The sequence below is a fragment of the Cryptomeria japonica genome, chromosome 11, assembly GCF_030272615.1.
Source record: "Cryptomeria japonica chromosome 11, Sugi_1.0, whole genome shotgun sequence".
Taxonomy (NCBI): Eukaryota; Viridiplantae; Streptophyta; class Pinopsida; order Cupressales; family Cupressaceae; genus Cryptomeria; species Cryptomeria japonica.
This window is the reverse complement of record NC_081415.1, coordinates 213,709,213-213,728,313: the sequence shown is the minus strand read 5'-3', so window position 1 is coordinate 213,728,313 and position 19,101 is coordinate 213,709,213.

Here is a 19,101-nt window from a genome sequence, read left to right as displayed (position 1 = left end):
CAATTAAACCCTTTTCCAAGATTGAAGCTCTGATACCAATTGTTAGGCCCAATATGGAAAGCTAATGTACTGAGAGGGGAGGGGTGAATCAGTACTCCAAAACTTTTCTTGAATAATAACTTTACTGTTATGCATAAACTAAATAGTGCAGTAACATAAAATAAAGCTAAAACAAATAGATAACAATCATACATGATTCACTCCATAACACATATATTTTGGTTATGGAAAAACTCTTGGTTAGAGAGAAAAACTACGGTGGGGATGGCACCCACAACTTCACTACTGCAATAATAAAGAGTGCTCGATTAGAGCTACATATTTAGCTATTTCTGATAGCTTACCCTATTAGGAGTAACAAGATTTGTTAGATCTACCTTGCTAAAGGATTTTACAACACTTAATATAAATGTTGCACCTGGTTAGAGGCTTTACAATTTATAGACTTGATTAGAGTTTTTTACCCTGTTAAAGGTTTCTCTTTCAACTTCAAAATATTACAATAAAATCATTACAAATATCTGCAACTTTACATCTGAAATGTTATAGCAGATTCTATGTGCTCAGAATAGATAACCTTGCTTATAGCATACCTCGGTAAACCCTTATGTTTACTTTGTTGTTCGACTGTTCTCTGAAAACCTTCTCAGTGACCTCTATGTCTCTATAACAGTCTTCTTAAATTCATACATACACCCTTAACTCATGATGTATAAATAGATCTCTTAAGACGGTGATCCAATTCATTGCTTCGATCTTACAAACACGATTTATCGAATGAATAACTATACAAAATATTTCATTGGTTAGATTGATCTCAAAATCATACACAATCTTCTAGTGAAATTTCCAATGTGATAACAGTTAGATGTGCCTCGATCTTGTAACATGTTTTCATATGCATGTCTAGGTTCAATGAATCTAGTAACACATTTCACTTGGTGTATATCAACTCGGTGTATCATCTTTGCTGCTCGGTAGACATGAAAAAGATACTCGATAGATAGCTCGGTGTATACTGCATTCAGTGACTGCTTTCTTCTATAACCGACTAGACTGTGCATACCGACTTCTCTGTGTATATCGACTGCATGATTCGGTAGTGTTAACCGGCTAGAGTATATAGTATAACTTTGACATAAAACTAATGGCAATCTGATAAGTAGTAACACTCTATGGTGACAAGTTTCAAGAGGCTTATAGAAGGTGTAGGATGAAAGGGAACACTTAGTGACAAGTGTCACAAAGGTTCTAGAAGATGTTGGATGAAAGGGGACATGTGGGTAGGTAGAATGGTTTAGGTTTAGGAGTGGTAGAAATGAGGAGAATTTGAATTTAAAAATTCAAATAATAGGAAAATGTTAATTAATCTCAACAACTCATGAATTCGATTTGTTTTAATTAATTAAAGGATTAGAAGAAATGATTTTTTTTGGAGGGAATTAATTAATTTGAATTAATTAATCAAAGGGGATTATGAAATGAACCTATTAAGTAAGTCCTTAGATTTATTAATAAGTAGATGAAAGGGGAAATTTAATCAAATTGTTTAGTGAATTCAATTAAATTGGGGAGGAGGATTAATCAAATAATTGTTTATTTACTTAATTATCTTCAGACCATTTTTAGGTGTATACAATTGATATTCTTTCACTTTCCATCTTTGAATTGTAAATGAAATCCTTTATACATCATCTAACCTACACTCAAAAGATTATGCCTCAAACCTTCAATATAATAGTCATTGTCAGTATTAGTCTTACCATCCAAGGATATTGTTCTTTTGCCTTTGATCTTGCATGTCTTACTATCCCCAAATCTGACTAGTCCACCATCTGTTAGGATTCCCAAAGATATTGAGAGGGGGGGGGGGGGTGAATCAGTATCTTGCTGGTTAACAGATTTTCTTATCTTATTAAACAATTTGCATTCCAAAATAGTGTATAGGTGAACAAGAATTAATACAATAAATAAGAACAATGAACACAACATAGAAAGCACACCATAACACAATATTTTTAATGAGGAAACCCGGTGTGGGAAAAACCTCGTTGGGATTTGTGACCCACAATATTCACTCACTAGCCAATAAATGAATATTACTTACAATAGGGGCTTGCACATGCAGGAAGGCCAACTACCTAAAGCTCACTACTTAAATACAAAAAGGAAGTCTCACTGACTTACAAAAATGGATTATGCAAATCCAATATCATGTACTGTTTTGGTTCAGCATCTTCTATGCCAGGTTCAGTACTGGTTTAAGCTCATACAACTTCCATAAACCTTATTCCAAAATCTTCCTTAATATGTTCGCATCTACCTAAGCATGCACAAATGATCCTACAAGATCTCATACCTATATATGAGTCCTATTACAATTCTCCTTGTCAACTTTACAAAAGATTTTACAATTAAATACAAAATAAAATCTTGTCGGCTAGGGTGTCGGTAATCATCTTTGTCGCTGTCGATATCGGTGCCTATGCCGGTGTCTGTGTTTGTTGGTGCCATAGGATTGTAAGGTTTCCATCAATGACAATACCTTCAATCACCTACAATTTCTCATTGGAGTGTGCATTTTCCAACAATCTCCCCCTTTGGCATTGATGGCAACACTCATGAGAAAAGTCAAAATTGTGTTGTCCAAAAAGTGTTGTCCAAAAATCAAAACTGTGTGCTCCCCCTGAACCAGAGCCGGACTCCTTTTTCTCATCCTACTACTCCTTACTCCTTTTTCTCATCCTCTACTACTCCCCCTTTGGCATCAATGACAAAGGTTGTCAATTAATGTCAATTGAGTGTAGTTCCTATCAAGATCCCTGTAACCAGTGGGTTACAATCTGATACAGATCCGCTAATGGAAAATTTAGGTTGTTACTAAACCTTTCAATTTCCTTTAGTGTTGCTTCTGTCCTTTGGATGGTCCCAGTGAGTATGTGCATTTTCTCTTCTGATGTCTTAAGTCTAGGAACAAGAGCCTCTAAAATCTCTTTTCTCAAAGAGATGAGGATGTCTAGTTTAGGACCTAGTCTACATTTTAGTTCCTTTGCCTTGTATTTTATCCTTTCCTTCTCCTTCTCCAATTTCTCAATTTTTTCCTCAAAACCTGTTATTTCCCGTTCTACTACTAATATGGAGTTTGATGAACCTATTAGATTGTCATCAATGTTATTTATTTCCTTTTGTGCTCTGCTGATCTCTTTATCTATATCCTTTGTCAAAATGTTTGTCTTGCATGAATCTCTGTACAATTTCTTGAAGTCCATTATTGTCTTTCCTAGTACTCGTAATAATGTATCAATATGTTCCTTACATCTGTTTATTGACTCTGCAAAGAATTTTTCCTTCTCTTTATTCATTTTCTCTCTGAAAGTCTCCTCATTGATCTGATCAATTGTTAGTAGATTGTCGGTTATATATTTAGACAATGTGTCTAATTTGCTTAAAGAATCTTTATTTTCTATATTACACTTGGGTGCAATCATTTTCAAATTTGGTATGGTGTCATCAATTGCCTTGTACGCAAGTGCATTGCACTCTGTGACTTTCTTAATAGAATCAAGCAATACCTCTGTTACATTTGTTGGTCTGAATTCTGTCGGTGAAGAATCAGATGATTGACCAACTGCTTTAACAATTTGTAATCCGTTGGTGTGAGTAACCTCTTTGCTTATGGTGACCTTTGGTAGGTCAGTTTGAGTCTGCATCTCTACAAGCAAGGGTGTTTGTTTCTCAGATGATGTCGGTGGCATAGTCTCTGCATTAACCTTTACCTCATCCTTCTTCTCTTATGATTTCTTAGTGTGTACCTCTATCTATTTCACAAAGCTTTCCACTACCGGTTTTTCTTATTGTGACTCTGTATTTTCTACCAGTTTCTCTTTGTTTACCTCTGAACTATCTAGTGTGGGTATCTCAACAGATTTTCAGTGCTATCAGTTGTCAATTTCTCAGTATGTACATCAGTCTTTCCAGTAACCAAGGGATCCGTTGACTGTTTAGTTTGTTTCTCAACCCCAATTTCAATGTTTCCTATTATATCCTCAATATTTGTCTCAACTGCAATATTTTCTCCCAGTGGTTTAGTTGCCACATCTCTCTCCTTAGTTGTTTCCTTATCAACCACAATGTTGACTTCTTGAGTGTCAATATTCATGGTATACAACACCTCAGAATCAGAATTGGTGTCTTCATGTGTTGTCTCCATACTCTCCATATTCTCTATTACCAGTGGTGTATCAATAGTTTATGTTGGTGGAGTATTAGAAGAAGGTGGGGGCAAGCTATCTGTTACCTTTATGCTTAGAGGACCACCTATCTTGCCTTTACCTTTATCTTTTTCTTTTTGATAGACTTTGAAAGGCTTTGGCTGTTTAAGCTCTTCTTGCTTTTCCTTCTGTACAAAGAAGATATCCCATTTATCCATTGTCTCTTCAGTGATCTCATTTACTCTGCTAGCCATTAATGCTACATGCAGGTGGTCAGTGGAAAATATAGTTTAGTTAGCCTCACTTATTAGTTCATCAATCTCTTTAGTTGATCTTACTAGGTGAACTGCAAGTAATTTCTCTACCTTTATCTTTTTGTCCAGTTCAACAATTGCTACCCTTCTTGCTTCTAATCTTCTATATAAGTCATTAGGTAGGTCATCTACAAATTCTATGAAAAATTTCTTGTAGATATCTAAGTGTAGGATAACACTTTTTTTTATGCTTTCATTTCCTCATTTGAAAATGTATTATACAACTTGTTGATATTTGATAAGTTACCATCTTCAGTTATTTCATTTAAACGATTGTCTAAGGGAGGGACAACTTGCTTTTCTTTCTTCTTTCTTGGTGTCATCTTCTTTGTCGGATGCCTTACTGCCTGTTGTTTCTGACTTGTTCTCTTGGGTGCAGGAGAGGGTACCGGTGAGGGTTTTCTTTTTCTTTCTACCCTTTTAAACTTTGTCGGTATTTCACTGTCAGAGGAGGTAGCAACTGGTGAAAGATGTGCTTCTGGTTGTAATCCTTCCAAGTCACTATCCTTAATACCAGTTTTATTCAATATGTCTTCCTTAATTGCTTTTGCTTGCCTTGTTCCCTTTCTAATTATCTATTTAGTTTTCTTTATCCTTTTCTATGATTGGATTTTTCTTTCAATGGTTTCTGCATTTCCAAATACTTTTTTTGTTGGTTCTTTAGGGGCTTCTAGAATGGCTTTAGCATAAGTTTCAATTATGTTTTAATATGCCTCATAACCCATCTCTGTAACCCAAACTGTCCTTGGAACCATTGCCTCCATCCAAATTTCATCTTTCTTTATCACAAAGCATGTCTCCTTTTGATATTTATCAACTATAGCTTGAGATAGTCTTATCCTAGTTTTCATTCTAGCCTTTAGTGCCTGAAAATGTTCAATTATGTTCTTCTCTCTGTCATCTCCCATGTTGTTCAGAATATCCAAAAGTTGTTTTCCTACCGGTATGTCAAATCCAAAATCCTTTTTACCAATACCGAGAACTTCCTTGGTGATATACAACAATAGACATACAAGTAAGTTGCCAAATCTGAATGTACCTTTCTTGTCACCCTTAATTTTCTTCAGATTGTCTATCAGCTCATCTTTTAACCATTTGCATATGTCAATGTTTGCATTACTGTTTACCATGTCATAAGCACTTTTAATACATAATCTAGAAACAAAGTTTAATCTTTTGGCATGTGTAGCCTTGTATCCAAGAATAATGCTAATGAATCTTACATTGATATCATTTACATCATTTATTCTCAGGGATCTTTTGTCATAGGTTGCACCGGTTAGGGTCATTATAGTGTCATTTGGAACCTTTTTAGTCTTGTCAGGTCTACTACCGGTGGAAGGTAAGTCGATCACTACCCTAACTGCTTCTTTTGTTATCTTGTGAATGGAATCCAACTAAAAGAACTCTCCATGAACTCTGCTTAACACAATCCTTATAACATCCTTGGGAAAATCAAGAATACTAAGAATCTCCACAAAACCCAGGATTTCAACTATCTTGTGTTCCGGTTTTACATTACCATTAACATCACATATAATTGTCCTATACATGTTCTTAATCTCATCATCACCTAGTTCTTCAATATGAAAATGTATGTAAATTCTAGGATCCTCAGCATATGCAACTTCTTTGGGTATTTTGGAAAATGCTCCTGGGTATCATCCTTCTTCACTACTTCGGGAATGATTTTAAATACAAGCCTAGGGCATTTAATTACTTCAATTACTATAGGGTTTGCAATGAATTCAGGTGAAGAGGAGGAAGCCATTGTATAAATACCTTAATCTGCCTTTAGGTTTGAATGCTTGAATGATTTTCTTCACTTCTCATTGTGGATGCCTTCGCTCAGGATTTTCATGCTCTAAGGAAATTTGAATGCTTGGTGAATGAAAAAGAGCCAAAAATACTTACTTTATAATGTCATTTCCTTCAACTACCACATTAAATGCGTGTCGATTAAGTGAAACTTAACACATCTGCCAGTAAAGAAGTAATCCAACTTCTCACCATCAACCGAGGGTAAATTAGCATGTTTTTTAGTTTGTTTCTATACCCCCAAAAGGTTTCTTTTCAGTTAGATGAAGAATCTCCTGCCAGTGGAGTGATACTTTGTTCTACCAGTGAAGGAATAGCTTCATTAACATTCTAATCTGACTTTCTAATCCAATATTTTTAGAATTATTTATTTACCTCTTCAACATTTTCTTTACCTTTCAAACAGGGTCCTTTGTTATTTCCTGGTGATGCCTTACTTCTACAAAATTTTGCAATATGTCCAATCTTGTTACAAGCATAACAAGTCACATTACTTTTCTGAATAGCTTTTCCATATCCTATGTCGGTATGTGTTCTGCATTGATTAGATAGGTGTCCAAATCTTCCATAAACATAACATCTTACATTCATTCTGCAATTTTCTGAGTTATGACCAATTTTGTTGCATTTAGAACATTGACCGATGGTGCATTAGTGTTCTGATAGTTTCTAGATCTACACTGATTTTCTCTATGACCATACTTGTTACAATTAAAGAATTTCCCATTGAATTTGTAAGCATTAGGTTGTCTTACCAGTTTATTGTGATCATGATTGTTTGCAGTACCAGAGCTTTCACCAACTTCAAAGCCAAGGCCATTAGTATCTCCATTAGGTTTCCGATTTTTCAGCATGTTATCAAATTCTTCTAATCTTTTCTTGAATTTCTCCTTGTGTTGATTTGCAGTAGCCAACTCATTTTCTAAGAAATCTTTCTATCTCATGAGTTCAGTTTTATCATGCTCCAAGTGAATCATATCTATTTTTAACATATCATTTGCATGACTAAGTCTTAGATTTTCATTTCCAGCATCATTGATTCTCCTAGCCAAGTCATCTTCATTCTTCTTTTTGTCTTCAATATCTTTACAAAACATCATAGTCATATCTTGCATTTCATTCATCAAAGTCATATTTTCCTACTTCATCTTGCTTACAAGATCATTAAGAGTTTCTTTTTCATCATCATCACTTTGTATCTTCTCATGAAGTTCTCTTCTTTTGTTCCTAGCAATAGTGAGATTATCTTGAAGTCTTTGAATTATTTCCTGTGCAGCCTTCAGATCATCTTCAAGTTTCATATTTTTCAACTTTTCTGCATCATAATCTATAAGAGTTGTTTCCAATTGCTTTCTCAAGTTTTCCATCTGTACCAGTGTTAGAATCTTCCTCAAGCTATTAGGATTTTGAAAATAGAGGACCACGCTCTGATACCAATTGTTAGGATTCCCAAAGATACTGAGAGGGGGGGTGAATTAGTATCTTGCCGATTAACATATTTTCTTATTTTATTAAACAATTTGCATTCCAAAATAGTGTATCGGTAAACAAGAATTAATGCAATAAATAAGAACAATGAACACAACATAGAAAGCACACCATAACACAATATTTTTAATAAGGAAACCTGGTTTGGGAAAAACCTTAGTGGGATTTGTGACCCACAATATTCACTCACTAGCCAATAAATGAATATTACTTACAATAGGGGCTTGCACATGCAGGAAGGCCAACTGCCTAAAGCTCACTACTTAAATACAAAAAGGAAGTCTCACTGACTTACAAAAATGGATTATGCAAATCCAATATCATGTACTACTTTGGTTCAGCATCTGCTATGCCAGGTTCAGCACTGGTTTAAGCTCATACAACTTCCATAAACCTTATTCCAAAATCTGCCTTAATATGTTCGCATTTGTCTAAGCATGCACAAATGATCCTACAAGATCTCATACTTATATATGAGTCCTATTACAATTTGCCTTGTCAGCTTTACAAAAGATTTTACAATTAAATACAAAATAAAATCATGTCAGCTAGGGTCTCGGTAATCATCTTTGCCAGTGTCGGTGTCGGTGTCTGTGTTTGTTGGTGCCATAGGAATGTAAGGTTGCCATCAATGACAATACCTTCAATCACCTATAATTTCTCATTGGAGTGTGCATGTGCCAACACCATCAAATTCTTGCAGAGTCAAGAATTTCCTCTTGTCACTAGTCATGTGATGTGAGCAACCACTGTCTATAACCCATTCATCCTTTTCTTCAATTTTAGCAGCTAGAGCCTTCTCCTCAATATGAGTTGTATCAATGATAGGTTCCAGAGAATAATCCTTTATAGCGACAAAGACCCAATATTTACCAGAGCTTCCATTATCGGATCTAGTTACAGATTCATCATCATCATCATCATCATCATCATCAGTAATACCAAAATCATCATCTCCAGCATAGTAACATGATTTATCCTTATTCCTTCTAAATCTAGGTTTGCTCTAATATTCTGGATTAGGTTTATATCTCCTCATAAATCTTTCTTGATTCCTAGTAGCTCTTTCACGACATCTAGAAGCAAAATGACCAATCTTATTGCATGAAAAACATTTAAAAGGAATTTTTCCTTCATACTTACTTCCAGTCAGTGCTTTAGGGATTCTTCTGGCAATTAGGGCTTCCAACTCTTCAAGTTCTTTGTCTTCTCTCTCAATGACTTCTAAATCTTTAGCATATAACTCTTTCTAGACTATCTTCTACTTACCAGAGGTATATGCTTGAAATGAAGTCTCAGTTTTAGTAGCACTTTGATCTCCAAGTTCCTTAAGTTCAAAAATAGTCAACTTCCCAAGTAATGTAGCTCTAGTAACAAGGGTACTTGACATTGTCCAGAGTTTATTAATTGCAGTAGCCTTCATTTTGTAAGATCGAGGTAGAACTCTCAGATCTTTGACACATCCTCATCCTTAGTGACATTTCCACTACAACATCTATTGGTATTATGGATGTGTTGCATTAGTTTTGTCATTGATGTCAACACTTATCCTTATGGAGATCTATGGTTATGTTGAACCGGCATATTTTTGTTCACTGGCAAGGCCAGTGACTTATGCACAGTCACTGGTATATTGCTCACCGACAGGGTATATGGTTCGTCAGCACTGATGATGACTTGTTATCATCTGGAGATCACTTGATTATGTTGAAGACATGGTTTGGATACTTGGTTTGAATATTGTGGTTATTGGTCTAATCGGGTTGACATATTTGTTGTTATAAGTAGATTGGTCTAGGTTATGGATCGGTATGTGTTATCTATTCCAGATCAGCATGACACGTTATGGAGATGATTTATTGAGGGGATATTGTTGTAAATGTGTTGAGACGACATGATGCATCGCAACTAGACTTATTTGTAATTGATTTAATTGTGTTATTCTTAGTGAGCCAACCTAGACGTTTGGTCTTAGGTTTTGTATATATGTATGATCTCATTTGTGAGATGAGATATGACATGGTATGTAAGGTTATTGTATGGTATTGTAACATGGTATGTGCGAATATTGAAGATCATATGAGCAAACCATAGAGAAGGTTCAAGGAAGGTTTGAAGGTGTATATCAGAGATTAGCTGGTACTGAATCCAGCATTGGAGATGCTATTTTGAGTAGTACATTATTCTAGGATTTAACCATCCTACTGTAGTCATTGCGACTCCCATTTGAGCAGTGTGCTCTAGGTGGTTGGCCTTTCTGCATGTGCAGACCCTATTTGTATACACATACTATCTACAGTAGTATCATCTGATTATGGGTAAGGTTTCCCACCATGGTTTTTCCCTTTGCGGATTTCCACATCAAAATCTCTATGTTATGTGTTGTGGATGTTGTTTCTCTTTCTGTTTCATGCATTAAGTTTCACCTATATTGTTATTAATTGTTAATCTGTTAACCAGAATTAAGTTTGGTTTACCGATATTAAGTATTAAGATTGATTAAGTTATAATTGGGTTGAAATTCATTGACAACTGAGTCACCCCCCCCCTCTTAGTTGTCCTTCTGGTTCCTAACAATTGGTATCAAAGCTAAGTCCTCCTTTTGCAAAAGCCTAATAGCTTGAGGAGATCCTATGGAAACTAACATTTTCAGGAAGGACAGTCTGAAACTTGATGGAACTAACTAGGGTATATGGAAGATCAAAATGGAGACATGTCTGAATTGCATTGGAAAAGACATATGGGAAGTTACAAAGAATGGCTATGTTTGTCCTACTCAGAATCAACCTAATCCACCGACATTGGGCAAGGATTAGGAGAATGATTGAAAAGAAAGAGAAGCACTCTTGAGCGTATTATCAGATCCACAAATTATGGGATTATCACACCGATCTACTGCTAAATCTATTTGGGATAAATTGGAGACTTTGAATGAAGGAGATACCACTATCAAAATTGCAAAACTGGAATGTTACCGAGTCAGGTATGAAAATTTGAAAATGGAAGAAGATGAAATAATTTATGCTTTTATGGAAAGAGTTAATGAAATTGTTTTAGGAATACAATATTGTGGAGGATCCTTAAGTGAAGATGAAATTATTTCTAAAGTTTTAAGAGCTTTGCTACCAACATACAAAATGAAAGTAACTGCTATTAATGAATTGAGAACAATGCCTAATACATTAGTATCTAGAGATACTTTGGTTGGAAAACTTTCAGCATTTGAGCTTGAGGAATTTGGTCTTGTTGCTACAATTAAGATAGATTTAGCCTTCAGAGCATCATCATCTGCATCATCATCATCATCATCATCATCATCATCATCAGAAAAATCTAATTGGAAAGCATTGTATGCAACATAACTTGAAGATATCAGAAGGGAAAATGAAGAACTGGAAGAACTTGAAGCACTATTTGCAAGGAAAATGCCAAAAGGTCTAGTTGGAAGTAAGTATGAAGGTAAAGCACCATTTAAATGTTTTAATTGGAATAAAGTTGGTCATATGGAATCTAGATGTCCTGATAGACATGCAAGATTGAGAGAGGAAGCTAAAAGAACATATAAGCCTAACCCTGAATATCAGAGATACAGAATTAAGAAGAATAGAGATAAATCTTGTTACTATGCTGATGAAGGAATTACAGATGATTCTGATGAAAAATTGGTAGACAATGGATGGGATTTTTTTGCAATAAAAGAAGATCAACTGACACCTATTGTTCCACTAGTAGAGTAGGCCTTGGCAGCTAAAATTGAAGAGAAAGATGAATGGATCATTGATAGCGGATGTTCACATCATATGACTGGTGATAAAAGTAAATTCTTATCTTTTCAGGAATATAATGGAGGTCTAGTAAGTTTTGGTGATGATAAAGCTTGTTTAATCAAAGGAAAAGGCATTATATCTTTGGATGGTAAGCACAATACTAACAATGTTTATTATGTTGAAGGTTTGAAGCATAATATTTTGAGTGTTGGTCAATTAATTGAAAAATGATTTCAATTACAGTTCAAGAATGGAAAATGCAAAATCAGAAATAGAACTGGATTGGAAATTGCAACAGGTAATCAGACTAAAGGTAATATCTTTCATTTGAACAACAGTGATAAGACATGATTGATTGAACATATTGGTGAAAGTTGGTTATGGTATAAGAGACTTTGTCATGTGAATTTCGATTGCATTGTAAAGATCAGTTCAACTAAGTCAGTAAGGGATTTACCTAAGATTGTGAAACCTCATAATCCGGTATGTAAGGAATGTCAAATGGGAAAGCAAGTTAGAACAACCTTTAAGAGTATTTCTAAGAAAACCAATAATGTTCTTGATTTAATTCATACCGACTTGTGTGCTCTGGCAAGAACAAGAAGTCTACAAGGAGATAGATATTTTATGCTAATTATTGATGATTATTCTAGAATGTGTTGGGTTACTTTTCTCAGGGAGAAATTATAGGCTTTTGGAAAATTCAATTTATTCAAGGCAATGGTAGAGAATGAAACCAGTAAGAAAATCAAATGTTTGAGATCTGATCAAGGAGGTGAATTTACATCTAAGGAATTTAATACATTTTGTGAAGTGAATGGAATCAAAAGACAACTATCAGCACCTCGGACACCTCAGCAGAATGGAATTGTGGAAAGGAAGAACAAAACTATTCTGGAAGCAGCTAGAAGCATGATATTGGAAGAAAATCTACCTCATGTGTACTGGAGAGAACTGGTGAATACAACGGTTTACACTTTCAACAAAGTTCACATCAAAGGTGAAACCGGTAAGACCCCTTATGAACTATGGTTTGGTAATACTCCTACTCTTAAGTACTTTAGAATATTTGGAAGCAAATGCTATATTAGGAAAGATGAGTATGTTGGTAAATTTAATCCTAGAAGTGATGAAGCAATATTTATTGGTTATTCATCTAAGAGCAAGGCATATAGATGTTTTAATAAAATATTGCAGAAGATCATTGCAAGTGCTAATGTGAAGATAGATGAACACTTTAGAGGAAATTCAAGATCTATAGATTCTGAACCAACAATTGAGATGATCGTAAATGAACCAATACATAGTGCACCTGTACAGAATGTGGATCTAGTCACACTAGCATCATCAAAGAATTCCACAATGACTGAAGAACAACAACATGTGAATAAACCCAGGTATGTAAGACTGAATCACTTAGAAAATCAAATAATTGGGAATAAGTATCGAGTTATGACAAGAGGAAGACTGGCAAATGAAGAGGTATGCTTAATTTCTCAAATTGAACCAACATTTGTTATTGAAGCATGTCAATATGAACATTGGATAAAAGCAATGGAAGATGAATTGGAACAAATTGAAAAGAACAATACATGGACATTAGTTCCTTGACCTAAAGACAAAAATGTATTTGGAACTAAATGGGTATTCAACAATAAACTTAATGAAGATGGTATGGTAATAAGGAACAAAGCAAGATTAGTTTGTAAAGGTTATTCACAGAATGGGAATTGATTATAATGAAACCTTTGCACCGGTAGCTAGAATTGAGGTAGTCAGATTATTTCTTGCATTTGCAGCTCATAAGAACTATAAAGTATATTAGATGGATGTAAAATGTGCATTTCCGAATGGTGATCTTGAAGAGGAAGTTTACATTGAACAACCTAATGGATTTTCATTGACAAATGATAAAGATATGGTTTGCAGATTAAGGAAAGCTTTGTATGGATTGAAGCAAGCTCCTAGAGCTTGGTATGCTAGATTGGACAAATATCTTTTGAGGCTTGGTTACACTAAAGGTAATACTAACAACAACTTATATTTCAAAGTGACTAATGATGACATTTTATTTATTGAAGTTTTTGTTGATGATATCATTTTTGGAGGAGAAGATGGATTGTGTAAGGACTTTGCTAACAAGATGCAGGAAGAATTTGAAATGTCTATGATTGGGGAGATAAAATTATTTTTAGGATTGCAGATTTTACAAAATGATAAAGGTATATTCATATGTCAAACAAAATACTTGAAGGAACTATTGAAGAAATTAGGTATGGAAAATTCCAAACTAGTAAATACTCTTATGACTACAACTGATAAATTGACATTGCAGGATGATTCAGCTCCTGTTAATCCGACAAGATACAAATCTATGATTGGAGGTTTATTGTATTTAGCACAAACAAGACCTGATATAATGAATGCAATATGTATTGTTTCAAGATTTTAGAGTAATCTTAAAGAAAATCATGAATCATAAGTAAAAAGGATTTTTCGGTATCTACAAGGCAAAACAAATCTTGGTTTATGGTACCCTAAAGACGAAAATTTTGATTTATGTGCATACACTGATGCAAATTGGGTAGGAGATGTAGATGATAGAAAGAGAACCACTGGGGGAGCATTCTTTCTTGGTAGAAAATTTATTTCATGGTTAAGCAAGAAGTATTCATGGTTAAGAAAGAAGTAGAGTTGTACATCATTATCAGCAGCAGAATCAAAATATGTTGCAGCAACAACTAATTGTACTCAGGTATTATGGATTAAGCAAATGTTGAAGGACATAAAGGTAAAATGCAAAGAACCTATAATCATTTATTGTGATTATTCAGCAGCAATCGATATATCAAAGAATCTAGTATTTCACTCTAAGACTAAGCATGTTTCTATCAAATTTAACTTTTTGAAAGAGAATGTTGAAGCAAAAGAAGTGAGATTGGTTTATGTGAATACTAAAGAGAAGATTGCAGATATCTTTACAAATCCTTTGCCTAAGGAAACCTTTGAATATCTCAGAAAGCATCTTGGGGTAATACCCTCACCGGCAAAGACATAGATGATTGATATCAAACCGGCAGAAATTGACAGAGAGACCTTTTTCCGGCTTTGATGGAGGAGAGCTACTTCTCAGGGAGAGTAGTTGGTTATATTAGTTGGTTGTATGTTCTGGTATTTATTTGCTTTGGCATTTGATGTCAAAGGGGGAGATATATCTATGGAAAAACATTCTTTAGAGAGATATTATTCATTGGGGGAGAGATATATACTCTCTGCATTTTGGTTTGTCATTGGTATTGATCTATTTTGGAGATTGTTGGTTTTTTGTTTTTGGCATTCTGTTTTGGCACTTCGATGTTTTTCCATCTAGTCTTGTCATCAATGCCAAAGGGGGATATTTTTGGTATTATGGATGTGTTGCATTAGTTTTTTCATTGATGTCAACACTTATCCTTCTAGAGATCTATTGTTATGTTGAACCGACACATTGTGTTCACTGGCAAGGTCAGTGACTTATGCACAATCACCGATATATTGTTCACCGGCACTGATGATGACTTGTTATCATCTAGAGATTAGTTGATTATGTCGAAGATATGTTTTAGATACTTGGTTTTGGTATTGTGGTTATTGGTCTAATCGGGTTAACATATTTGTTGTCACTGGCAGATTGGTCTAGGTCATGGACCGGTATGCGTTATCTATTCCAGATCAACACGACACGTTATGGAGATGATTTTTTGATTGGATATTGTTGTAAATGTATTGAGCCAACATGATTCATCGCATCTAGACTTATTTGTAATTGATTTAATTATGATATTCTTAGTGAGCCAACCTACACATGTGGTCTTAGGTTTTGTATATATGTATGATCTCATTTGTGAGATGAGATATGACATGGTATGTAGGGTTTGTTTAGGTCCCAGAGACAACTGAGAGGGGGGGTGAATCAGTTGTCTAATAAATTCAAACCAAAAATAACTTTACCAACTTAATGCTTAATATCGGTAAACCAGTCTTTTATGTCGGTAGACAGTTTTATGAGTTAATTGTAATGTCGGTAAAGCTTAATGCATGAAACAAAAAGAAAAAGTCATCCACAACACATAACACAAATATTTGTATGTGGAAACCTTGTAAGGGGAAAAACCATGGTGGGAAACCTTACCCACAATCAGATGATACTACTACAGATAGTATGTGTATACAAATGGGGTTTCCACATGCAGAAAGGCCAAGCGCCTAGAGCTCACTGCTCAAACACAAATAGGAGTCACACTAACTACAATTGGATGGTTAAATCCAATAAGGATGTACTTCTCAAATTTGCATCTTTCTATGTTGGATTCAATACCGGTGTAGTTCTGATTGTCTTCACAAAAACCCTCCTTCAACCTTCAAATGATGTATGCATGTATCGCTCTTCTTATTCTCACATATACCTTCATAGAATTCTTTTTCACATTCCACACATGATCTTACAAATAAGATCTTACATTTATATCATAACCTAAGACCAATTTTAGTAGGTCGGCTCTAAAGGATATTACAATAAAATCAATTTACAAATAAAACAATGTCTGATGCAATAACCAATTCAACATGTCAGCTTGATGCATTTACAACAATAATGAGACATCTCCATAGCATGTCGTGCTGATCTGGAAAAGATAAACCTGCTGGTGTATATCCTGGACCTATTTTCCGGTAACAACAAATATGCAAATATGAATATGCCAATGAACAAAACTCCAAGACAAAGTGTCCAAACAATTTCTTTGACATAACTAGGTGTTTTCCATGTTATTCCAAGTGTCAATGAACATTATATCCTGTCGGTGTACCAGATATCGATGACTGTGCATAAGTCACTTGATTGTCGGTGAATGTTGCTGATTCTCCAAAGTACCAGAGTTGATAAGTGTTTAGTAGGTGTTGACATCAATGACAAAACCATACCAAAATACCAACAATCTCCCCCTTTGGCATTGATGGCAACACAAGATGGAAAAACCATCAAAGTGTCAAAACAAAAATGCCAAATACCAAAAACCAATAATTTCCCCAAAGTAACAATCTCTCCCCTTGGGAGTGTCATGAGTTTTCCTTGTGTTTTTCCATACCAATCTCTCCCCCTTTGACATCAAATGCCAAAGCAATATAAAGACAATTTTTCAAATACAAAATACCAACCAATTCACTATACAAACTACTCCCCCTGAGAAGTAGCTTTTTCATCAAAGCCGGAGTAAAAGATTTCTCTATTATTTCTACTGGTTGCTGACTATCATCAACTGTCTAAGTTTCTACTTGTGGGGGTGTGACCCCAAGCTGGTCTCTAAGATATTCAAAAGTCTCCTTAGGCATAGGTTTAGTGAAAATGTCTGCAATCTGCTCTTTAGTATTCACATGAACCATTTTAATTTATTTTGCTTCAACATTTTCCCTTAGAAAATTCAGTTTGATAGAAACATGTTTAGTTTTAGAATATAGTACCGGATTCTTAGATATATCAATTGTTGTAGTGTTATCACAATAGATAGTAATAGGTTCCTTGCATTTTACCTTTATATCCTTCAACATTTGCTTAAGCCATACTACTTGTGTACAGTTGGTTGTTGCTGCAACATGTTATGATTTAGTTGTTGATAAAAATGTACAACTTTGTTTCTTACTCAACTAAGAAATTAATCTGCTTCCAAGAAAAAATGCTCCACCGGTGGTTCTTTTTCTATCATCCACATCTCCTGCCCAATTTACATCTGTGTATGCACATAATTCAAAATTTTCATCTCTAGGATACCATAATCCAAGATTTGTAGTGCCTTGTAAGTACTAGAAAATCCTTTTTACTGTTGATTCATGATTTTCTCTAGGATTACTCTGAAATATTGAAACAATACATACTACATTCATGATATCAGGTCTTGTTTGTGTCAAATATAGTAAACCTCCTATCATAGATTTGTACCTAGTTGGATTAACAGGTGTAGATTCATCCCTTAGTGATAATTTGTCATTTGTAGTCATAGGTGTGCTTACCGGTTTGGAGTTCTCCATCCCAAATTTCTTTAATAACTCCTTTAAGTACTTAGATTGACTTAAGAATATACCTTTATCAGTCTGTGAAATCTTAAAAAGAATTTTATTTCTCCAATCATAGACATTTCAAATTCTTGTTGCATTTCAATAGAAAACTCTTTACATAATCCATCTTCTCCTCCAAAGATTATATCATCAAAAAAAACTTCTATAACCAAGATGTCATCATTTGTCACTTTATAATATAAGTTACTGTCTGCATTACCTTTAGAAAAACCAATTTTCAAAAGATACTTATCCAATCTTGCATACCAAGCTCTTGGAGCTTGTTTCAACCCATACAAAGCTTTCCTTAACCCACAAACCATATCTTTGTTATCTGTCAAAGAGAATCCATTAGGTTGTTCAATTTAAACTTCTTCTTCAATATCTCCATTTAGAAATGCACAATTAATATCCATTTGATATACTTTGTAGTTCTTGTGTGCTACAAAAGCCAAAAATAATCCGACTGCCTCAATTCTGGCTACTAGTGCAAAGGTTTCATTATAATCAATTCCTTCTTTCTAAGAATATCCCTTACACACTAGTCTTGCTTTGTTCTTGATTACTTTACCATCTTCATTAAGTTTTTTTCTGAATACCCACTTTGTTCCAATCACATTTTTGTCTTTAGGCCAGGGAACTAATGTCCATGTGTTATTTTTCTCAATTTGTTCTAGTTCCTCTTACATAGCTTTAATCCAGTGTTTATCTTCACATGCCTCATTAGTTGACGATGGTTCAATTTGAGAAATAAGACATACCTCTTCATTTGCTAGTATTCCTCTTGTCATAACTCCTTTATTCTTGTTCCCAATTATCTGATCTTCAGAGTGATTCAGTCTTACATACCGGGGTGTCTTCGTTTGTTGTTGTTCCTCAGTTACTGTGGAATTTTCAGATGATACCAGTGTAACTGGATCTTCATTCTGTACCAGTGGGTTCAATGTATGTTCATTTGTTAGAATCTCTGTTGCCGGTTCAAATTCTATGTACCTTGAAGTTTCTTTGAATTGTTCATCAATCTTCACATTTGTACTCTCAACAATTTTCTGCAATCTTTTGTTAAAACATCTATATGCCTTGCTCTTAGATGAATAACCAAGAAATATCCCTTCATCACTTCTAGGATCAAATTTGCCAATATACTCATCCCTTCTAATATAGCATTTACTTCCAAATATTCTGAAATATTTAAGAGTAGGAGTAATACCAAACCATATTTCATGAGGGGTCTTACCGGTTTCACCTTTAATGTGAAATTTTTTGAATGTATAGACCATTGTACTTACTGCCTCTCTCCAATACACATGTGGTAGATTTGCTTCTGATAACATATTTTTTGCTGCATCCAAGATAGTTCTATTTTTCCTTTCAACAACTCCATTTTGTTGTGGTGTCTGGGGTGCTGATAGT